Below are 25,547 nucleotides of genomic sequence, written 5' to 3' on the forward strand. Positions count from 1 at the left end.
GTGGTAAATTACAACACTCAGGATTCACTCTTGGATAATTTGGGTTCCCAGGAAATCTAATATCTGATTATACCTGCACTTGTAGACTAAAACTTTTACAGTACACATATATCATCAAGTTTACTGTAATGCATATGCAATACAAATATCTTCCTGAAGGCTGCAGTGTTCAACCACATTATGAGATTGCAGCTTTTGTGCTTCCTGACTCCGACCAAGAAGACATTGTTTAATTTAAATCATATGTGTAACATGAAATCCAACATTTCATTCTGAAGTGTCTAATTAAAATGGTATAAAAAATAAATGATGATATGTCTAGGAGTCCATGTTAAATGATAATGATATTATTAATATAAATAAAGATAAAGCAGAAAAAAACAAGTATCTGTGCCATTCTGACACCATCTGTTAGTCAAAGCAAAGTAGTGGTGATGATATTTTGAAAGTCTACCTTACATAGCTTAATTCTCTTAAATAAAGTAATGGCTGCTAACTAACCCTATACTAACCATAAACAGATTGGTGGTGTTTGATATGAAGGGGTTAACAGTTAATAACACTGCTGCTACCAGTGTTTTCTGTAAAGTCTTCAATGGACTGTATCAGTTACTGAAAGCTACATACTGAGCATGTGACACACTGAGTGATGCAGTTTTGTCAACTGCCACTAGATGTTACCATCTGTTACCAAGTTACTATCTATCTGTTTGTGTGTGTGCACGTGCAGATATGTTTGCTGGTATTGAGTATTAACCTGCATTGTACTAATACTAGAAAATAAACAGTGCAGTAGTAGGGAAACGGAAGGTGAGCTGTGCTAGCTGTAGGTGAGCTAGGTGCTAGCTCACCTACAGCTTTCAGGCCTTTTGTGTATGATTTATCAATTTAAACTATCCACATATATTACACAGACATACAAGGTGGTTGAATGAGCATCATATTTGGGGTACAACGTAAATATACGTAGAGAAGAAAATATTTATTTTGCCTGCTGGTATTCAAAATTGTTGGCGTGATGTTGTTTGCATGCTCGTTTGACTATATCTTTGAAAATTTATGCATTCAAATGCCTGTTTCTGATTCCTGTTTAATGATGCATAGTGTCAGTCAGGATCAGCTGGAACTCTGCGTTCTGTCTGCTTGACTGCTGATTGGATCCCATTTGAATCTAGTGATGCTGCCCTCATCTCTGTCCAGGCACGAGGCCACTGATGACACGGCCTGCATTCACACTCTAAACCCCTCTTCCCTCTGCATAAACATTTCTATGTGATAAACACTGAATTAATGTAATATTAATTATGACAGTTTTTCCACAAGCCTGCACCACAACTGAGAAATACAAATAGGGTTTTTTTTCTCTTTATGTTACTAAAAATATTGCAGCTCAGAGATCATCCTAGGAGAATTCAGATTCAATCACTGCGAATTATATCAAAATGGCAGACTACTATGCTTTACAAGGTTTTAAGACAATATAACTGTCATAAATGTAAGATAAGTTAGTTCCACATTTTGCAAATGCACCAAACTGCTTAAATATCTATTACTGTGACATTAGACAGGTGTTCCAATTTTAATTTTTTCTAAATTTCTGTAGCATCTAAAACTCAGTATGTCATGTTTCCTGCAGTTTTTAGACGTTCATTCCAAAAGCTTTTATTTTACGCTCCAGCTTCAGCTGGAACTCACTAACTCAGTTACTGCAAATGCTTATTAACAAATTAGTAGAAGCCTGTTTGTTTATTTATTAATTTTTTTTATGCCGCAAACGACAATCCTGCATCATGTTTAACACACAGCTGGAATAACTGACAAAATAGGGATAATTATAACAAGACATGGTTCCCAGGGTTTGCTTCATTCTCTCTCTTTCTCTGCTTCTCTTCCACTCTCTTTGCTGCTCTTCTCAATACTATACATGGTTACCATGGAAACACACTTGCAGCTCTCGAGTCGTGAGGCCAGTCAGCTGAGATACCACGTCTGGTAAACAAATCCGCAATCTGAACTGCTGGGTGTGTGTCAGAGTTTGTCAAAACATGAAGGCATCAGCCAAAGGTCATAAGTGCCAGAAAGGTGGCCGGAGCAGGGGTTCAAACTGAGACAGCTAATGTGACAATGCTAAACTTTTCCTACTGCATGTTTTATTTAACAGACATTTGAATGGCATGTAATCCTCTTTAATCCACTATAATAGGAACATGACTGAGAGGGACATGGATTTCTAAGTGCAGCTAAAGCTCTATGTTATTTTTTTTCATTTTAACTAATACAAATGCAAAACAAAGTAGACCCCCAAACAACAAACACATGAATTAGACAAGGAAATGTAAAATGTGAAAGAGCACATTCACAAGTGTATAAACTCTCATTCTGCCAACATATTTAACATACATGGACTATAACTGAGTTTCCTGGGTACTCTAAAAAAAGCATTTAATAGCAGAATAATATCTATAACAAGGTTTATTTCTTCTCAAAGCATTATTAGCTATGCAATGTTAAAGCTTAAAGATTACATTATTACATTGTATCAATTTTTATGACTTAAAAGCTTATTCACCATCCTTTGACTCTGGTGTCAGTTTTTGGTAAGTTCAGTTAAACCTCATTTGTATTTACACGATGCAACTATAATGGGCTATTTTGACTCAGTTACAAAAATAATAAAACTAAACACACAACGAAGCCATCCGGACATGTAATCACTCTGGCGTATCCTGGGTCTGCCAATAGGCCTCATTTACATGCTCAAAATACCTCATCTGTTCAAACCACCTAAGTGGCAACAAGACCCCAAGATGCTCGAACACCTACACTTGGGGCAGCAACTAACTGCCCCAGTGAAAGCTGGAGGTCAACAGAACCACACCATCTGAGAAAAGCAGAGACCAGATCCTGAGACCACCTAACCTGCTGCAGTACTTAGAAATATGATGAACAAAGTCTGTGACAAAGGGCAGCCCAGACAGGGACCAGCAGCCACTGGGAACAAGTCTGACTTATTGATGGCAATGCACGCTAAACACTCTACTGTGGTTGGATGGAAACAACTAAAGCAGGCACTGCACAGCATTTGCCTTGTGCTATGGCATGTGACAGGGAGAGCAAAGGTTTTGCAAGTGGATTTTCCAGCCAAGCACTGGACAGTCACATCAGCAGGTGGAGCATTGTGATAGTGGAGCAGTATCAGCTGTTCTTTTCATGTGTTGCATAAGCAGAGCATGCCCCAGCTGTCTCAGGTATATCCACCTCCAACACTTGATGAATTCGTATTATCAGAAGTTGCCCATTCAGATGATGAATGCAGCAAAGGAGACTTTCTTCTGTCCCACACCCCTTGTATGACATATGTGATGCTTTAACTTAGGACCTATGGCAAGTATTAACTGACTAAATAATTCCATTAATAGAAATACATAGGTGGAATTGAACAAACGGACTGAGAAATTGAATATATTAAAATAATATAATCTACTGGTAAAAATTCAGAAAAAACAATGCAACAAGCAAACATGGGTAGAGTTTATCATCATATGGTCATGTTATACTTGTTATTCTTCAACTCTTCTCCTGGTCCATGTTTTTTTTATTCTTGTTTTCATGCTTTCCTTTGCTTTTTGTACCATCGGTGCCCTTTTATCATTTGTTTCTTGTATACCCTCCCTCTACAGTGTATTTAATCTCACTTTTCCCTTCCCTCTGCAAGTTCATCTTTGCACAGCTGCAACAGTCTCGGCCTTGTGTTTCTTTGTGTCGTTAATAAAGGGTTTGCTTGTCTTTTTGAGTCGTCTATCCCCTGTTCAGTTCTGGCCCGACTCGTCGGACCAATCACCTGGATAAAGACTCTTGCCAAATAAAGATTGTAACCCTGATCTGGTCCCTGAGCTGTAGGTTTAAATTCACTTGGTGTTGACCAGTGTTGGGACTAACGCGTTATTAAGTAACGCGTTACAGTAACTACGTTATTATTGTGGTAACGAGCACGGTAACTAGTTATTATGCCAAAATCAGGAACGCGTTACTCGTTACTGGGATTTAGATAGGGTCGTTACTCGTTACTTCGTGTGGTGGCTATCGCGGAGCTTCCACAGATTCAGTAACATTAGCAAGTGGTGGAGGCCAGCAGGTGGATGAAGGAAAGGGACGCAGAAGGAAAAGAGACCCGAGGCGGCCGCCGGTCCAAGTGTGAACTGAACTTCAGGTAAGAAGTTATGACCTGCAGTCTCTCTGGGTCAGATATGAACCAAGTTTAGGTGGAGTTTATTTTCGTTATTCTGACTTTTTCCGTACTGCGTGCTAGCTAGCATGACGGAGTTTCTATACAGCTGGGTGGTGCTATGTTAATGATGTTGAACTTTATTTTGTTCATAAGTTATTAGAGTTGCCAACCGTCCCGTCTGGTATTCAGAGAAAATATTACGCGTTTCTTATTGAGGTGAAAAGGAACAGTTTGTCCCGTAATTCAGCTACAATGAAAAAGACACAAAGCTGGAGTTATTCTGTGTCTTTGCTGCACAGCTGCCTCTTCTTCTTTCATTCTCCCCCCTCCCTCTCCCGTTTCTACTTCAATCATGAAACTGATCAATGATCAGCTGATCGGCTCTCTTGTTTGTTTATCGCTCACTTTGCGCCGAAAGAGGAAACCAGCGGATGTCGCGCTAAACAACAGCAGCACGTTTAAGCTTGATCAGCTGTTGTTAGAATTTATTTAATATTAATTTCTAGTATCAGCTGATGTTTGCTGGAGCCACAGCTGAAAAGCTGCTGGTCATGATATGGTTTGGTTATCTGGTGAGAGGGAAACATGAAGATGAAACCAGGAGATGTCCTTACTGGATCATCAGAGCTGAACAGGTGATGGAGAAACAGGTTTACCTTTTAGGTGACATGAATGAGTTGAAGTTATGAACTGTTTCTGAGAGACAAATAACACCAGGATCCTTTTTTAGGTAGCTGACAGCTGGTAACTGTGCAGGGGCGGGTCTAGCAAAGTGTTGCCAGGGGGGCAGGTAGGGCATTAACAGGGAGAGGGGGGCACAAAGAAATACTTCTTTCTTATTCTCATTTAAAATGTCTAGCTTTTAAAAAATAATTATCTGAATCTTACAACAAACGATTGATAGATTGATGCATATATACCATCAGAACAGTGTACATCACTGTCACAACAGTGTTTATTTTCATTCAAAGGCTTTATGATTTTTCCTATAATGGTGGGCCGGTCTCTAGTCAAAATGTCCGGGCATATTTTTTGTCCCAGTCCAGCCCTGTATGCAGCTCATCTGCAGTCTGGTGTTACCTACATCTTCCTATTCAGAAGGCAGAATTTCCGAGTTCTGAGTACAATCGAAAGCACCACGACTGCAGTTTTTGTGTTGGATGTAAAAGGCGCACATGACGCTGTGACGTAGGCTAGAATCATGGCAGCAGTCAATGACGGTCCAGGCGTGGGATTTCTCTCGTGGAAATATGCACATTATCTTTTCCTTTCTATTGGTAGGTGGCACAGTGCACTGTGGCAAGTAAGCAAGCTAGAAGACTGGCAAAGTTATGGAAGAACACATTAACAAGAGAATTCTGAGTAAAACCAAAGTTACTTTCCCTAGTAACTAGTTACTTTGAAAGTAACGAGTAACTTGAAGTAACTGAGTTACTTTTGAGAGAAGTAACTAGTAATGTAACTAAGTTACTATTTTAAAGTAACTTACCCAACACTGGTGTTGACACACTTACAGTCATGTGAGAAAATTAGGACACCCCATAAAATAATCGGCTGTGTATTAATAAATGTTCAAATATCAATATCTAATCATGTTTTCATGTATTACTGGAAAAGAAAGTGACTTAATTGCAATTAAACAAAAAAAAAAACACACATCAAAAAAAAGATATGAACAAAAATGTGTATTTTAATGGAGGAAAAAGTTAGGACACCCTACCCCTTAATAACTAGTGTTGCCCCCTTTGGCTTATATAACTTCAGTGAGACACCTTTTGTAACCTTTTACCAGTCTCTGACATCGACAGCAAGTTTAGGCCACTCCTCAATGCATAATTCTTACAGCTGTGAGATGTTTGAGGGTTTTCTTGCATGTACAATCTGTCAAGTCACCCAACAGCATCTCAGTGGGATTAAGATCAGGGCCTGCACTTGACTATTCCAGGACTCTCTACTTAGTTTTTAGCCAGTTCTTGGTGTATTTGCTGGTATGCTTTGGCTCATTGTTTCAGATTCATGATGGATTCTATGATGGTGAGCTGGCCAGGTGCTGCTGCAGCAAAGTATCCCCAAACTAGGATACTGACATGACTATGCTTCACAGTTTGTATGAGGTTCTTTTCTTCGAAGGCTGTGTTTGGTTTATGCCAAACATGTCTACTGTTCTGGTGTCCAAATAATTCAGTTTTAGATTCATCTGTCCAAAGAACATTATTCCAGAAGTCATGGTCTTGGTCTACGTTCGCTCTGGCAAACTTCAGTCTGGCCTTAATGTTTCTCTCAGAGAGCAAATATTTTCTCCTTGCACACCTCAAACTTGTGTAGTCTCTGATAGTAGAGTCATGCACTTTAACATCGACACTAGCCAGAGCCTGCTGTAGTTCCTGTGATGACATTTTAGGATTTTTGATGACTTCTTTGAGCAATTTGTGGTCTGCTCTAGGGGTGAATATGCTTGGATGGCCAGACCTGGGCATGGTGGCAGTTGTTTTGAATGTCCACCAGTTGTAAACAATTTTCGAGATGGTGGAATGGCTGATGTCAAATTCCTTTGAGATCTTTTTGAATCTCTTACCAGACTCATAAGCAGCCACAATCTTCTTTCTGAGGGCACCAGACAGCTCTTTAGATCTCACCATGGCGCTCACTTCAACACTTCAACAGTCAGGAGCACACCAAACTAAATCTGAGGTTTAAATAGGGCAAGTCTCCTTTAAAATGCTGGGTAACAATGTACTGATCATGTGCACCTGACATGATACAACTGTGTGTGATTTTAACCGTTTTAAGTGGGATGACATGTGGGGCTGTCCTAATTTATTCCTCACCCGAATTTGCATTCTTTTTAAATTACGTTTCACATAAAGTTTTAAAAAAGGTTTTTCTTATTTTTCAGTTGTTTAGTTATATTATTTGGATCCCTCATTATCATTGAAATTTATATTAAATATCCATGTGTCCAAATACATTTTAAAATATACAGGCTTTCATAGGGTGTCCTAATTTTCTCACATCACTGTTGCTGGGTTTTTCTAAATGTGCTTTGAGACACTTTTAAAGGTCTCCACAAAGAAGGTGGTTAATCGTTTTACTGTCCAAAGAACTTTCAATATTTATTTATATAGTACAAAACCTCATGTGTCATGCCTCCTGCATACTCTGTTTGTAGAGCATGCACTGAATACCTGTAATTATATCTATCATTTCATAAATCTCGGAATAACCCTATTTATAGGCCTAGCTTTGAAATGCTGGCCGTTGTAAGTGAATGAATGACAAGGCTCCAGCAGACATCATTCAGCCCTTTTGTGGGCATTTACTGAAGCTCCTACAAAGAGTATCAAAGGAAAACTCCAACAATCCTCGTAAATAACCTTGGTTACTTCTGCTGACTTACTTGATTGTTTAAGTAGGTTTACTGAACATGTACAACACACTTTTTTAAAATTATTTTTTTTACAGATTGTATAGTTTGCTCGTATAGGTTAGAATCCACCAGGAATCTCTCCAGGTACTCTGGCTTCTTCCCAAAGCAATGCAGTTAGAGCTGTTATCCCTGCAACAGACTGGCGACCTGTTTAGGGTGTGACCCACCACTCGCCCCTGGCAGCTCGAATTGGCCCAACTCTTGAGTTGTGTTGGGTTTTATGGCACTCCCTTTAATTTAAGAATAAGGACATAGGTGGAAAGGCCATATTACAATGTGATATACTGGCCTGATCTTCTATTTCTGTTCCATGATATGTATAGTGGGAACTACTGGCCAGTCAATCCTATGTTGCACATTAGCACGGATCTGTCATAACGACATAAAATGAAGGGCAGTCTAATGATCTTGATTGCCTATTGAGAAAACCTGATGTAATGTGTGAAAACACTATGATGTATGCACAATGAGTCACCTCATCAGCACAGAAACCTGGCATACGATTACATTCGCATCAGACCTGCCCTTAATGCCAATAAAATTATTCCATTCAGGAGGAGGTAAGTGCACGAGCCATTTATCACCCAGCAAGCACAATTACAGACAAAGCCATGGATAAATTGTAGTGTTAAACATTATCATATTGAAGGAAAAAAACAGCAGATGCTGCAAATAACCATATGAAAGAGATGATCTTCTATTTAGCATAGCAGTAAAAATAAGAAAATATACTTAAACTGAAGCTAATGCTTGCTGACAATATTTCAAAGTTAACCATGTTGATATATAAATGATTGCTGGGAACAAAAAGCACATTCAGTTGTTGACTTTCCAAAATAAAAGCCTGCAAAAATCAAGGCAACACCAAACACACATAAATAAAGCAAGCAGCAAATGGATGCACCCATCTGGAAAGATTTCAGCTGATTCATTATTGGAGTAGCCAGTGTCATAATCCCAGAACCTTATTAGTGATATAATAACATCCCCATTTCTTTCCAACATAGTGATCACAAGAAGTATCAGGAATTAAAGGTCCTGACAGTAATTTGGTAATAAAAGGGGAGTCATTAATTGTTTGGCTGCTAGGAAAACGTTTGCATGCATCAAAGTGAGAGTGAATATAGGAAAGAAGTATTTATGACTAGACAGCTGGTTGAGGTTAGTTATGCATGCGAGCATGCAGGCCAGCAATTTTGGGTCCCATGAGAGCAAAAGCTCTAGCCTGAAGCTCGACATTTTCTAGTCTGACAAAATTATGCTTTTGAGAGATGACCTATCTTTTTAGCTTCATGTGAACTTTTAAATGGCTAACCAGTCTGTTCAAATATGTCTGATAGACAAACTCCTGTAGATTTTTTTTTTCATGATTACATGACGTTACTCCATAAACCGGTGACGTAAATACTTTTTAACTTAAGCAAATAACTTCATTTCGATAACTTTGTCATCAATATTGGTCAAATTTATCCTCAGTCATGGTTTTCCATCAGTTTAATTATAGTCTACGGCTCACCCAGTTTTCTCGAGGATCTTTATTGGATATGTGTAGATACAGATAAAAAAAAAAACCCTTAATAACCTAAGAAGGTAGGTCAACAAACACTTTTTGACTCCTGTTCTAAATTCTTGGCTAATAGTAGACCAGAACTGAACAAATGCAGGCGACAGAAGAATATTAGAGAATTTCCTTAGATACTTGTGTGGAAAAAAGGGATGAGTAAGAGAGGTCAAACACACTACAACTTAAGAAAACACCAGCAAACAGAAAAATGCTGCAAAAGCACACAGAATACACTGGAAACTGAATAAAACACAGTAGAAGTAGAAAAAATGTCACAAAAGCCTCTTAAGTTGCTCCCTGACGGGGCCGCGCCCTCGCTGAGCCTGGTTCTGCTTTAGGTTTCTTCCTGTTAAAAGGGAGTTTTTCTATTCCATTGTCGTCCAAGTGCTTGCTCATAGGGGTCATATGATAGTTGGGGTTTTGTCTGTTTTCTTTCTTTACCTTCTTTACCTTGCGATGTAAAGGAAACTGTTGTTGTGATTTGGTTTTATATAAATAAAACTGAATTGAATTGAATTTCACCAGGGTCACCATATATCTGATTTATGTGTGTGGGTATTGGAAAACAAAACAAGCATAAAACAAAAACCTTTTGCATGATGATTTTTGATGCAAGAAATCCCCATTATTTTTGGAACAGGTCCATTTTAGCACCATTTACAACACAGCCTATTGTGCATGCAAGCATAAACATTTAAAGAGGTCACCACAAATGAAGGCAGATGCAGCGAAATTAAATTTGTTGCGCATCATGCTACGACAAACCATTGCGTTGGCTCAACAGTGGACCTACTGATATGAATAAAAATGAATAAGTCTCAATGCCACAGCACTCTCTTGAGCTAATAGTCCTCTGCTGGCAGAGAAAAAAAGACAGAGATTGAGAGTGTGTGAGTTAATAAGCTGAGGTAAACATGTGTGTTTGCATGTGTATGGGCGTGCTGGCTTCTGTGATGGAAAAAAATGAAAGTGTGAAATGAGGAGGGGAAGAGTGTTAATTGAGTATGATTACACCTTCAACATATTTCTTGCCGTGAAAAAAACAGAATCATCCTCCCCACTGTCCACACAGGCAGAACATCCTCAGGGGTTTCTCATACCTCTAGATTTTTCCTGCAATAGCCTGATTCACAAACTGCTGGGAAAATTCATCGCTCCCATCCTACTCCATCTTAGAGCTTCAAATGTGTTTGCGGTTAAAATGAGAGGGAAGAGAAGGAAGAGGAGGAGGAGGAACTGTCAAAAACGTAGGCTCTCATTTGAACACAACAATGCATTTTTTATTGTCCCCTCACCATAACCTAGAAAAAAAATGCTGCAAATTATTGAATTGTGCTTGAGGTCAGATGCTGCTTTTAGCATTATTGTGTTTTTGGAAGGAGTAAATAATTAACATATTTCAAGAAACTGTACTTATTAAAAGGTCTTTCATTGGTTTCTTTTTCCTTTCTTTCTTTCTTTCTTTCTTTTTTTTTTGCATCTGTTCAATCAAGTTTTACGAGGGCAGTCAGATTGCTTGTGCGCCTATTCACGTCTTGAATGTGAGGTGGAAGGAATCACTGATGCAGTGACTGCATGTCTGTGTCAGCCTCCTGTGTGTGCATGCAGAGTTATGGCAATCAACGCTGGATAATCCTAGGTGTGATGACTTGAAGATTTTATGAATATTAAACACCAAACACCAGCAATTGAAAGAGGTTAAGTGGTGACCCAATCCGCAGGTAGGTTATACTGTAGTGAAAATGAAGCCAGTTGTAGATGCCCACTGCAGTTGGACTATATTAGTCTACGCAGAGGTCTAGGCTATGCATCCTCCCTCCCTCTCTATCTCTCCCCCCCTCTCTCTCTCTCTCTCTCTCTCTCTCACTTATCCACTCCCGCCGTGGTGCTGAGCCTGCGACGTTGGATGGAAAAAAAGCTCCCTTTTTGTTCCCTCGACGCACGATTTGGAGGAAAAATGAGTGAAGGTACTGTACAAAAATTGCCCCTTTTCATCTTTTATATTTTTTAATTATTTATTTATTTTAACCCAACCTGGTATGATAAAATATATGCACGCGACGGCAACGGGAGGACGCACCTGCACCACAGACTCCCAACGCTTTGCTAGGTTGAGTCCTCTTGGTGCAACAGAAGCCCCATATGGCAGATTTCATGAGGTCATGGAAGCACGCTTTTCCCTGTTTGTGGTTTGAATTATCCGCGATGAGGAGCAAAGTTAGGTTTTAGAAATATGTACGTGCAATCGGGAGAATTTTATTGCTGGGTATTAGAGCGCATTTTCTTCGGGTTTTTTTTTTTCTTTTCTTTTTGGTACAGTTGTCGTTCATAAGGTGGTATTCCTGCGCGACTGGCTTTAGAAGTGATTAAAATCTGTGGCGGTAGATTTAGAGTGTCACATGAAGCTTGGCTGGTATTTATGCTGGATTCTGCGGAGATAGGATGGCCGGGCAGAGTACGCGCCATGGACAGATGTGCGCGAGGGGATTTAGTGTCGAGGGAGGGAATCGCTCAGGGCATAAAACTGACTGTGCGTGCGCGCGCGCGTGTGCTCTAGCTTGTGGGTTTTTCTTTTTTTCTTTTTTTTTTTTTGGAGGGTGAATGGATGGACCAGCTACTCTGTTGCGCTACAGACACCTCTCTGTTCTTCTACCTGCAGTCAGGGCTTTGGCTTAAGCTGCCTTTAGTTTCACTGTGCTCGCGCGTGTGTGAGTTAGCGATTGAGGGAGAGACACAGAGAGAGAGAGATAGTCTGCCGGCAGCAGCAACAGTGTCCGACTACTGACCGATGGACCGCACAGATTCTTTCGCCCACACATTTTTAGGCTGCTAGGCACGAGATAACAGTTAGCAAATGTGAACAACACTTATCTTTTTTGTTGTAATCACTAACTTGATTATATTAATTGTAGGGCTGCAACTAAAGATTTTTTGGGTAGTCGACTAACAAACAATTTTTCGCTCATTAGTCGATTAGTCAGGGATTATTTCAATAACTCTAATTATCTCCGTGTCCTGTGGAGAAACGTCCTGTTCTAGGCTCCAGTACCTCACCTGCTCAAGTCTGCCCACCTGCGAATATCACCCTTTTGTCTCATCCCACAGCAAATTAAAATAATGACCCAGGAAACATATGAATTAGGTATTAGGCAATACACATTATAGCGCTAGTAGTATTTAAACAAATAATAATGTGCAAATAGGAACTGGAAAACGACTTCTGTCCCTTCGTTCAAAACAAGCTTCCAATTAAATCAAAATATTTTTAGTTTCCAGTCCAAATTAACAAAGTTTCCGAAGTTTTCAGATGATTCAGTTCATGAATTCACGATTGCAGTGGACGTGCTCTGGAGTGACGCTTGCTGATAACCATGCTAAAGATGCTCTCTGTTGTGACTTCAGCCATCTGAGAGGTGCTCAAGCCTTTTTACAGGACAAACACATCTATACAATAAAATCCTGCGTCGATGAAATTTTATAGTCGACGTCATCGATTATGTCGACATATCGTTGCAGCCCTAATTAATTGACAGTGTCTGGAGACACTGATGCAGTAGTGGGTGTCCAAGCTGGTGTGCGTGTGTGTGCGTGTGTACGTGTGCATGTGTGTCTTTGAAAATGATCTGCATACATCATGTAAATAGACAGTATAACAAAGGAAGGACTTGTGTTCACTTAGATAATGAAAGAGGGAATGCATATAATCAACAAATGAGGATGCTTCCTGAAATGGTGCCATTGGTTTCTCCTTATAGTGGCAGGCTTGGACAGGTGACAAATTAAAAGAAAAAACATAAACGGTTGACCCGGCAGTGAGGAGACCCCCGTTGGCTCTGTTATGCCTGTGGGGTTATTTTGCTGATGATTTTGGTCCACTTAGATGAATGCATTGGACCAAATTTGTGGAGGCTTGCTCTGACATCCTGTTTTTCAACATCCTGACTAGAATGGTCTCTTCCAGGATTATAGGGCCTCCATCCATAGGGCACAGTGGTTCACTAAATGGTATGATGACTATGAAAATACTATGACTCATTAACTGCTGCTTTCGCTACACCTAAATCATAATTACTTGCACATAATTAACAAATAGCCTAACGATGATGCTCAACACCATCACCAAAACACAAAGCTGGGGAATACATTATTATATTTTATTATATATGTATTACATATGAGAGGTGGGAATCATCAGATATCCCAAGATACGATTATTACCACGATACTTCACTCATGATTTTTTATTTTACATTTTGTGACAATTGCAATAACATATATTGTGAATTATCACCTTTTTCAACTGCAAATTATCCTTAAAGTTTAACTCTGACATTATCTGTTTTATCCAAAGTTATCTCACTTCATCAATTATTGCCCTAATACTGAAGTCAGTAGTCATCAGTATGCCATTATATGGGGTGAAGTTCACAAATATATGCAATATATTTCTGATAATACAGCAGTTAACTGATGAATCAGTGAACATTGCGTGTTTCTGTCTACATGGACAGAAAATCACATTTAACTATTACATCTGTACTCAGCATCCTTGCCCTGTTCCATATGAATATATCCAGAATACAACCAGCTAGCAGTCAGCTAAGTCAAGTCCCCACAAGTTATGCTTATTCATTAAGACTCCGACTGATATCAATATGTTGGCAATCTGTCTGCATTTATAAATTAGATAGAACTTGCAAACCTTCTGCAGCCTCTCTATTGGTGACTGTCCAAGTCAGACTGCGACTGTTTGCAGAAAGGTTGCTTCCTATCAAGTGAGATAAGGCCTCTTGTTTCTACTATTCTCAGAGAATTTTAACTTTTTAACAAAACACACATATTTAGTGTCTCTTCATCAATACAATATTGTCTCACAAAATATCGCAATACAATACTGAATCTTTTTTCTCTCCCAACCCTATTATTTATCAGAATCAGGATCCAGAATCCTGCTATAATTTTGTTATTGTGATTATTTTCCTTTCATTTGTCACATGTCAATTTCCTAAGCAGGGGGTTCCTTCGTATGCCATATAGTAAATTAGCTTTCACTAAAGTGAAAGCCTTTACTGGCCTTTTTTACCTTGGCTCATTCAATCACTGTCGTCACCTACTTGCATAAATAAAAAATACATAAGAGCTACATGTCAAACTATAGAGAGCCCCATATCTTCCCTTAATAGTATCAGTTTGCCTTCCACACATTTCTTAATTTTCTCTCTACCTGCTGCATTCATTTGTCCCATGATTCCTTTTGTTGCCCCTGGAGGAATGATGAGCAGTCTCCAATCAATTGCAATCACAGATCAGTGGTGCACCAAGGAAGAAGGGGGAGAGAAAATCAGTAGGGGAGGTGTGCCTGGGAGACCTAAATAATGACCACCTACCAACCAAAAGCCTTTGGCTTGCTGCAATATAATCTTCACTTCATCAGGATGCTATTGAACTGTATTACTCATAAAAAATCTGTGCTGCTGACTGTTAGGTTAGATCTCAAGAGCTGACAAATATAATACTAGCAAAAACTTTGATTTCAGTTTTTATGAATGAAAACACTATAAATTGACACTGTAGAGTTCACTGTGCATAAAACGGAGGAAAGAAAGATAGGTGAGTGGAGGACTGGACTGGTGCCAGATGGGTGGGAGCTTCAGTAGTTATTGAAAAGTTAATGACTTGAGCCATTAGTGCAATTTTATGGTCTTAACCTCAGAGCACTTAGAGACCAAGATAGTTAGAGCTCAGCTAGCCTAATTTAGGCATCTTGTCCTAGGATCCAGGTCAAACGATGGTGGTTTGGTGAAGGAGTCTAGATGTAAAACATAATATTTGCTATCAGAGAGAAAGGACATTCTTTTTTCTCTTTCTATTCCATATGGCCAGTATAATAGCACAAACTAATGTGGAGATTAAATGCATAAAAAATGTTGTACATATCTGACGACATGTATAGTGTGCACTTCTGATTACTGATGGGATTTAAACCCAGATGGCTGGGAGCATGACTGACTGCTTAGCTGCCTTGCTACTAAATCACTACTGCTACATCTCACAGCCGACTTGTTGAGATGTTGCCATTTTGCAACTCTAGACTCCAAGCTGTAGATACAAATGCAGCCTTATTGATAACAGTATACAAGAAATGTAGGATTTAAAACACAGGACTGAAACCTCCTATGACAAGGAGACATATGGGACCGAGACTAATGGGCTTAAAAGTCAGTATTTTATATGATCACTAGTAGTTATCAGCCTTGTTTAAGGAAATTAGAAGCTCTTCTTTGGATACTGACTGTCTTTTGTTCAGTTCAGTGTGATCATGATCCCATTCTGCTTCAGTGATGTTGAGGTCCAGGTTCTGGGGAGGCCAGTCCATGACTGATAGTTTTCCATTGTGTATTTCCCAGGTACACTTTTACTCCATTGGCAGTGTTTTTGGGATCGTTGTCATGCTGAAAAATGAAGTTGTTGCCAATTTGTACTGCATGGCGGATCAGCACCTGATGATACTTTTCTGTGGTTCATACTTCCACTGACTTTCACGAGGATCCCCAACAGTGCTGGCTCAAATGCACCAAACCATGACTCCACCATGTCTTTCAAATGGCTGTAGATAGTCACTTTGGTACCGTTCTCCTGCCCGCTTCTATACATACTGCTGATGATTTGAGTTAGAAAATAAATTAATTTGGATCCATCACTCCATCAGACCTGTTGCCCCTGATTTTCAGTCAGGTTCTTGTGTAGTTTAGCATATCTCAGCCTTTTTTCCCTGCTTCCCTTCCTTAATAATGACTTGTTGACAGCCACTATTCCCCTGAGTTTTTGATGACACTTCAGTGAACAGTGCATGAATCAACTGAAGGGCCAGATGCACCATCTTTGGTCGTGTGTGAGGTCTTTGCAGGATTTGTTTTTATTTCTTAAAGAGATGGCTTGTCAGATACTGTTCATCTGCTGTAGATACATTTTTTAGGTTTGCCTCTTTTTCTTTTATCTTTCATTTGTCCAGTTTCTTCAGTTTTTTCCCAAGGGCATTCTGAAAAATGCAAAGTTTTTGGATAATACCTCTTTGGGGATCCCCTTGGTTGGTGAAGTAATATTATTTTATCCCTGTCAAACCTTGGTATCATTGGCATTTTTATGGATTCAGCTAGTTAGTAATAAGTGCCTTAAAGATACAATTTCAAATGCATTTAAATGTTTTCTGGCATGTGTAGACACAGCAGTAATTAATCTTTTGAGGTAGGTACCTTTTCTAATCATAGGTCAGTGTTAAGTAACTTGCAGGGGACCAAACTTTGAAAGACCTTCAGAAAGCCTGGTTAACTGAAGACCATCTAAAAATTACAACAAAAGTCTGGCCTCTTGGAAGCAAAAAAGAAATGAAAAGGTGAGCTGGATCAAGACTTTTGCACAGTACTGTATATTTACAACGGGGTCTTCAACTAGCTTTTTAATTGATAAACTATTATAATAATATAAAAATGATTTTTTTTTCCTTTCCTATTCATACTTTCTCTATCTGAAGATAGAGACTATGAAAAATCTGCCACACTGTAAAATTGTAGACTTCTGTAAACTTTTACAGTAAATAAAGATGTAAATGTCAGTATCGTGCCTTCCTAAATGCAGGGTTGATTTACTAAGTTGCAGTCCATTATGGGCCAGTTCATTTTGAGCACTGTGCTCATAATGGACTTACCTAAAGTTTATATTCCTGGAAATCAGGTTTCTCAGCTCACTGGCCCACGATTGTTACTCCCCACCAGATTTACCTCTCGTAGCGTCCCTTTTTCCCAGCCACGCCCCTCCAAATCAATGTCTGGATCCACCAGAAAAGATTATGCAAAGATCCTGAGAGGGATAACCCCAGGGAAACATCCACACTTGCTTACTCCTCCACATCAAAATTCTTGGCCACAGCACACTGTGCTCCCTTTTCAGCCTACCAGCTGTTGCGGTGCTGTGTGCAATCAATACAACAGTCATGTTTCACAACAACTGTCACTCCTTCACTGCCAAGAACCTGTGGGAGGTCCCCTTGGGCAAGAAACTGAGACACATAGTAGACAGTGAATCTGTGACGGGGTTTCAGAAATGTAACATCCAGTGACAGATTTGAGAGATTTAGAGTCAGTTTCATTAGCTGTACTTCAACTAGGCGGGAATGTGTTGATAGGGGGGAAATCTGTGTTTCCCTGTGTCGGAGGATGAGACGTGAAAGGAATACAGAGGGTTTACACAGAACGGTGCCAGGGAGTGGGAGAAATGATGGAAAGCAATGCATGTAACAGGTAGAGATGGGAAATAAGAATGTTACAGTATGAGGAGTAAGGACAAGAAGAACGGGAAAAAACAGGGAGGAATGAGAAGCTGGTGAACCAGCTCTTCAACACCACCTAACCCGCTGAATGACAGGAACTCTCACAGGAGGGTTCAAGCACATCTCATACCTGTCAAGCTAACCATAAATTCAGGAAAGAGTTGATAGAAAATCTGCAGAAATCCTTGTCACCAAGTATTTTCAACCCAGTGCTGAGCGTAAAGTCCCACGCTGCCGAGTGGCACAGACCCGTTATGCGCTACCTGAACTCAGCTACAGTGTGACTTTAAAAACAATGCTGAAGTCATTTTAGCTGAATCAGCTAGAGGCATAGGCGTTCTTTTCTCATTACTTTCATAGCCACATGCAGATCCGCTGAAAGCCAGCGGGCTTTAAACAGTGTGGGAATTGACAAGCACTTTTAAGTAAGGACTCAGCTCCACATCTGCTCAGTAAACTCACATGAGCCTTTATTTCAGGGCCAGTCTGATTTCGGTTCTCGCATTAATAGATTTGCAACTCTGAGCTTTATGACTGTAATTGGAGTGACAAAGTGGTGCAATATGACCTGACACTGACAAAATGATTCTGACGGAGAATGGCTGTCGCACACAAAGAGGATGATGCACTGATGCGTGTCTGTCTGATGGTAGGTGTTGGTGACAAACTCAAGCAACACGTGCGCGAGTGTTTTGATGTGTGTATGGACGGTCACGCCTCGCTTCAGAATAGAACATCACAAATTGGCTACACTGTGAGAAAAATTTTCAGCATTGCAATGGTAATGCATTTAAAGGGGCAAAGTTCAAGCAATCAGCAGAGCTGCACTGCTGCACACGCGATAAACCTTCTTCTTGACATCGTGCACCAAATGCGTGCTTCGAAACTATTCAAGCTGCAAATTTTGCCGTCTCTCCCTGCACTCTGCCAGTGCACATTTCCCCTGCTCAGCTTCAACTACCACGTCACCCACCTGCAGACCTGCAGACTGACTGGAGGTATTTTTACCCATCATTCCCCAATACCTCTACGCAAGTGTTTTCTGCCAGGAGTGATGAGGTCAGAACTCTATTCTCTGCCTTACGTAAGTACTCCAATTGTGAGTTGTCTGACTGAAATGGTCAGAGAGAGGGAAAAAAAACATATCATCATATGCGAGTCAAGGTTCCAGATCTGTGTATTTACTGTAAGGTGGTGATCTGGACCAATAAGTCCGCAGTGTTTCAAAAGTGAATGGAAATTAGTTCAACTAGTTTAAACTTTATGAAGTGTTTGGAGGCTTTCTAAATTTAATAATCTCCAGAGGATGAAGGCGTTTTGACATGACTCATCCAATATGCAGCTGTTACTGATGTGAATCATAAGAGCAATATTTTTAGAGTCTTAGAAAATGGACTTACTCATATGTTAAGCGCACACAATATGAAACTGTTTACCTTGTAAGTGTCAATCAAAATCAGTGTCAGAGAAAAAAAGTATATTGAAGCTATTTTAAATGCTGTGATTGGTGATTCTTTTTAAATTTTCCACCATATCTGCACAGACCTCAACAGAAAGTTGATGAAGCTTTTGCATGTCTGGATGGACGCTTGTTATGATCCATGAATGTTATGCATGTGCTCTTTTTTTCATGGCATGAAGATGTACTGTATCTGCTTAGTGTTTAGTGTTTGCGTGTACTGTATGTGTGTTAAGTAAGGACGCCATCTGCCATCATCTTTGGTTTGTGCCAAACCCCCCCCCTCCCTTTTAACTCACACCCATGCTCATATATACAAAATCCCTTGGCGTTTGAGTTTCATGAAGGAGCGGGAAAAAAACTCGCTTGCCTGCTGTGGAAGTGTGTGTGTGTGTGTGTGTGTGTGTGTGTGTGTGTGTGTGTGTGTGTGTGTGTGTGTGAGAAGGGGAGGCAGAAAGTAGAGTGGGAGGGATGTGTAGAGCAGTGCAATTGTTCAAGGGTGATGAATAAAAGCACAGAGATTAATCGCAAGAGAAACTTGTGGTATTTCTGCTTGATATTTAACCTCTGGTATGCTACTTTGACTTTAAATGAATGCTTAGCATATTTTCTTGTAGATTACACACACAAACACATACACACAAATAATGAAATACAGTTACATGCACATACTTGCACACACATAGCAAGTGGATTTTGGAATAATGCCTTGTTTTTCTGAACTGCCCTAGATTCATTTGGCATCTGTGCTGCACACTCATCTCTCTCTCTCTCTCTCTCTCTCTCTGTTGTTATCACTCTGCTTTTCCTCTTACCCACAGACAGCGACACTTTCCATCGCCCCTTTTCTTGTAGCCTGCCTCTCTTGGATATCTTCATCTTTCCCTGTCGTTATCCATCTTTCCCCCATCTTCCCTCTGTTAGTACTGACTGCTAAGATCTGGGTATAAATATTTTAGCTCTGTCACCCATTCTGCAACTGCAGTTTCACAGAGAGACTGTATCTCTAGTCAGCCTGCTTGTGTGTGTGTGTGTGTGCCTGTGTGCATGCCTAGGCACTGTTGATTTGGATGAGTATTTGGTGGCATGTTGTACTGAAGCATCTGTTTGCATTCTAATTAGTGTGATTTTTGCCTACAGAAGCTGACTGTTGCAATGTCTTGGCCACAGAGTTGGTCTAGAACCCAGTTTGTGAAATGTGTTATTTGTTTTCCTCTTACATACGCAAAAGTTAAGAGCATTCTGGTACTGAAAACAAAACGGCATCCAGAGAGCACTGAACACCTGAATAGAGTGGCAATTGTTTCATCTGTTGAGCATTTTTGTTTTAAGCAATTTTCTAAAGAAAAGAGGCATTTATTGGGCTTTATGATTCACTGAAGCTGCATTTTGTTGTGGGAAAAAGGTGAAGACAGACGCTGGAGGCCTCATGGCTGATTTAATGGAAAAAGCCAAGCACTGACAAATCAGTAAATTTGCAATGCTTTTATAAAGTTTGAAAACATGTTTAGGTCTTCTATATTTTGTCATGATTTAGACTTGATTCTTTTTGCCCTTCAGTCTAAAGACATTAAAAAAGCAAGAAGCAGTTTTTTTTAAATACAGATATGCTATAAATGTGTATGCCTTGCTGCTTCTACAAACTAATTGGAGTACACCTGTTCCTAACTGAATTCACTGAACCTTATCTGCATAAGATCTCAGTTTCATGGGCCTTGCGATCAGTAGGAGATCCTGCTGGGGAAACATCTTTTTTTGCATTAAAGATGCTGTTCTATATGCAAACATTAGTAAGGTACTTCCCAAGCAGTAGTGAAAATGTGGTCGGTGCAATGGAGACTTTCACTTTCAAAGTGAAAGCTGCATTTTTGAAACTTATTTGGTTGCAGGGTCAGGCATTCAAAGTAAAGAATGAAGATCAATTATCTCTGTTTCTGGTTTGCATTACTCTTACAACCCCTCATCTAAAAGTCTAGGGGGGACAACCCAACCAGAAATCTGGAACAAGATTATGGAACGAGCATAATATATAAAAAAAATTATATATAATATATATAATATATAAACTGTATAGCAAACTGTAGCAAAATGTGTAACAATATATATATAAAATGTAGCAAGTAGACGTCAGGGTCTCTAAGACCAAGACAAGAATCATAAATCCCCACTCAGAAAAGAAAAGAAATACTTAGCTATATCTAAAAACTAAATTTCAGTTCAGCTTCCTGGATGGTCATGAAAAAAGAGGAAACCTATATAAACACAGTGGCAGAGAACCCAATTCAAGGGCCTGAATATGAGGGCAGCAATAGAGTTCAGATACTGTACTTTTAAAGGAAAAATCCTATATGATTTAAATTTGGCTGATATCCCCTTTTAAAGTAGCATCCTGGTGTAATTATAAACTGTTCCCAGCAATTCTGCTGTGCTTTGGATTGCTGCTGTTCTTTCAGATTTCCATTTGTGACATGCACTGGATTTCCTCCACTATGTCAAAATGACAACCGTTCAAAATGAAATTTATTTTGGGGATGAGGAAGAAATTTAAATCAACACGATCTGGCAAATAGGCAATGTTTTGAGGAACTACTATGTTGATGGATTTAAAAAACAGTTTGTTAGCAGACACAATGTAGCACATGCCTTAGTTCAGGATGTTTTTGACAAATGTTCTCTAGTTCAGATGGCACAAAAGTTGCAGTAAAGCTCAGCACTGGCAGTCTGTGGAAAAACTTGAGAATGCATTTGGTCTTGCTCCTCACTTAATGCGCTTCCACTGGGCTTAGACAGAAGGGTGAATTCAGGTTTGATTATGCAGCTCCAAATCACAACAACAGTCACCTCAAAGTCCTTTCTACTGTAAGGTAAATAAGCTACAGTATTCTGGAGAAACACCCAATAATCAAAAGACCCCATATGAGCTAGCACTTTGCAACGGTAGGAAGGAGAAACTGGCTTTTAACAGGAGTAAAACTCCAGCAGAAGCGAATCCTTTCCTGGTAGTTGTTGTTAATGATAATCATTTCCATGAAGGCAGAGTCTGAGATTTTTCCTTTAAAAAAAAAAATACATTTACATGAAAAACTTGGCTTTTGCATTTTCATTGTGGACACTATTTGTGGATTAGTGAGAAAAACAACAAATTAAATTGATTTTCGGATGAGTCGGAAGCTGTGGAAAACTTCCAAAGTGACTGTATTTTATGAAAAAAAATACTGAAACACGAAAAGCTCTGTTTGGACGGATCACCCTTTGATGATTCTGGGAAGACCACTTCTAAATTGTTCCAGCGGATTAGAGATTAGATCATCCCCCACTAACCTGCAGCCTGCAAAAACCTGTAGGTACTTGTGGCTGCTTTTAGCTTTTAGCTTACAGATTTCCAGACATGAAAAAAACAAAACAACTCTGTATATCTTTGTGCCTTCATTCATAAAAAAGACTCATGTTCACATGCTTTCAGATTTACAGTTATGTTTTCTGGCTGAGAGTCTTCAGCTGTGGACTAATGCAGAAATAAGTAATCAATAGTCAAACACTACCTTTCCTTTAGTCAATAATAATATTGATTGCGATACATCCTCAGTTAAAACAAGCCAGGGAAAGTTCCTTTGTTCTTCTTTTTCATTTTCCAGAGTCTAACACTGTTTTGTTTTGTTTTGCTGGTCTGTAGTCACAGAAACCCACACAGACGCACTGCAGGCCCTGAATACAAGCAGACATAGGCTGTAAAATGTGCACAAAGCTAAGCCAAATGCACATCACATAAACACAATGCATATGCATCCTCTTTGCTCTCCTAGGGTTTCAAATCATTTCACAAATGCTCACACTTAATCCACCAGCCAGGCAACAAAGGCTTAGGTGTGTGTGTGTGTGTGTGTGTGTGTGTGTTGTGTATGTGACACTGTACTGTGCCATGGTTTATATGCATGGCACAGTCATGTCGTTTATACAGTCTCATACTTTTCTAAACAGCTTACATAATAAAAGTTATGAAGTAGTAGGCAAACCTTCATGATTTGGATACCAAAGATCTGAAGCATAAATAGATTTTTTTCTTAAAATCTAAATGTTTTTGTTTTTATTTAGATGGAAATCCACAAGCTGCTGGAGCTGATGATGACAATGACTACATATCTGTTCCTGCAGTTTGTTATAGTTGCCTGAGAGAGTGAGTGAGTCAGTGTATATGTCTGAAAGCCTTGTCTTTTAGTATTATATTACATAATATATATCGCAACCACGCAAAATATCCATGATTGTAAAATGTCACAATTCACACTGATGCCAACCACCTTTCTTAAATTAAACTTAAGTCCAGTTTTCATCAATAAAGGATGTTTTCATGATACTTCATATGTATTTGAGTTAATAATTCTTACCTGCCTTATCTCATACTTTTCTATAATGCTGTGGACGCAGCTATTGGTAAAGTGGAAAACTATCAGTGATAACACTACAGTTACTTATCAAACAATTATGCCGTTATTTGTATCCCATACATTTTTCAGTTGTCTTTGTTTCTTCTATACTGCTTTTAGCCATCGAATGCTGCTTTTCAACAACTGCCAAACATTAGTCTGCACATCAGCTATGACAGAAATGGCAAAAAAAGCAAAATATGCTCAGGAGTAGACATATGCACATCACTTTGTCTGATTGTTGCATGAAAAACAAGAATGTGACCAGGAATAGCTATCCTCTGTTGCAAACAAAATATCAACTCAATACAAGCACTGGCCAAAGAAATGTGATACATACAATTTCAGTTTGTACAGCAGAGCTGCGGTTAACACATTTTTATGTCAGGAGCTCTTTGGGCAGGTTTTCAGCAGTTTTGCTGTTGGTGGATTGTACACACTCCTTAAAAGTAGATTTGTGTTGAAATGTAGGTCATGTTAGGTGATCCTAATGCTGCAAAGTAATGTAATGAGTTGTGTAAAGAACTGATTCCTATATAAAGTAAATAGAGAAATGCACTTCTGCTTGGTTGCAACACTGCTCAATGTGTAATGAAAAACCTGATTATTCTATGCAGGTGCAAAAATGTGCTGACATTATACTACTAAGTTAGTTTAAAATTAAAAAAAAAAAAGGTTTTCTTTCTTCTTACATTTTGTATTATTCTTTATTTATCAGTTCACCTGCTTTCTCTTGTGAAACGCACAGATCCGTTAATTTCTTCTTCCTTGGACGCCTTTTAAGTCAGATTTGAAAAGCTAGCACTCAATGTCATGCTTTCTATCGACAATGAAAATGTATCCTTAGAAATGCATAATGTTGGACTTCAATTTTAAATCAGTTACATTTAATTCAATTCAGATTCATTTACGTTGCCCCAACAGCAGTGCCCTCTCTTTATGCTAATAATAGAAATATTACAGAGATTTTTTTCTTAGAGAAAAAATGGAGTATATTAAAAATTATCTACAATTTTATTAGATTAAAAACTTACTATAAGGGCCAAAAACAAAAAGAGATTTGATTAAACTGCTACATTTTGCTGTAAATTGATTCCACATGCTTCTGCAACTATTTATTATCAACAAGAGTAACCTCTACTACTCAAAGATGAGTAATTGTATTGTGTATATGTTTAGGGGTTTTATTGTGAATAGCTTCGGACAGAAAGAGCACATGCATAGGACATATCTTGCATATTGTTGCAAAGCCTAATTGGAATTTAGAGAGATTCCAAGGGGTAGATCTAGTAGCCAATAAGGAGTATTGCTTTTTTCTGGCCCTCTTATGAGTTTTCTTAGTTTCCCAGAAAGGCAGCTATCAGGATTTGTCTAATGCTGAATATAGGTAGGAAATTCATGGGTAGCAGACTTGAGGCATTGGTGTAGCAGATTGGCAGGTGGTTGGCCAGGAGGAGGAATTGGAAAAAGCAGCAGGATAGCAGGCTAGAGGCTAGCTCAGGAAAAGGCCTAGGAAAAGGGTGAAGGCTAGTCAGGTGGATAAGTTTAGTCATTCTTCCACCTTAGACAGGTTTAATGAGTGCTTTTTAAAAAAAAAATATAAATTGATTTATTTTTACAATAATTATAATTATGACCTCAGTATATCACAGATCAACACTCCTAATGCTTTACAGACAAACTATATGTGTACTGTATATATATATATACAGTACACATACACATATATGCTGCTGATAGACATGGATGACATACAGCATATTAGAGTTCCCAAGATTCTCAGAAGGGGAAATAAAACACTCATGCAAAATATCCAACACATCTCAATAGGTACGAAAAGTACTGAGTGTGTAATTGGCATGCAAAGAATGAAGTAGTGTGTTTTCTGATATCAAGGCTTTATTCAATCTTTTGACACAGTATGTCACTCGTTGTCATCCTTTCATCACTCTGTCTCTCCTTTCCTCTCATTTTTCTCCCCTGCCTTTAGCTCTGCAGTCAGAGGCCTCTGTGGCAGATTTTGCCCAGCAGTACTAAGGACACATGTGCCTTGAAGGAAAGACAGACAAACACGCAGATGGGTGGGACATGAGGATAGACAGTGTTTGTTTGAAGCTTA

The 25,547-nt window shown here is 39.2% G+C and overlaps 1 protein-coding gene across 1 annotated transcript in view; it reads left to right on the forward strand.

Annotated features, from left to right (window-relative positions):
- The first annotated feature begins 11,077 nt into the window (after positions 1–11,077).
- Positions 11,078–25,547, forward strand: part of LOC102300082 (protein phosphatase 1 regulatory subunit 29) — a 78,301-nt gene continuing 63,831 nt past the window's right edge. The window contains exon 1 of the mRNA XM_005946467.3: positions 11,078–11,186. The gene's annotated coding sequence lies outside the window, so the exon portion shown is untranslated. The remainder of the gene's footprint in view (positions 11,187–25,547) is intronic.

The sequence above is a fragment of the Haplochromis burtoni genome, unplaced genomic scaffold (genome assembly GCF_018398535.1).
Source record: "Haplochromis burtoni strain Fernald_Lab_line unplaced genomic scaffold, NCSU_Asbu1 Contig_431, whole genome shotgun sequence".
Classification (NCBI taxonomy): domain Eukaryota; kingdom Metazoa; phylum Chordata; class Actinopteri; order Cichliformes; family Cichlidae; genus Haplochromis; species Haplochromis burtoni.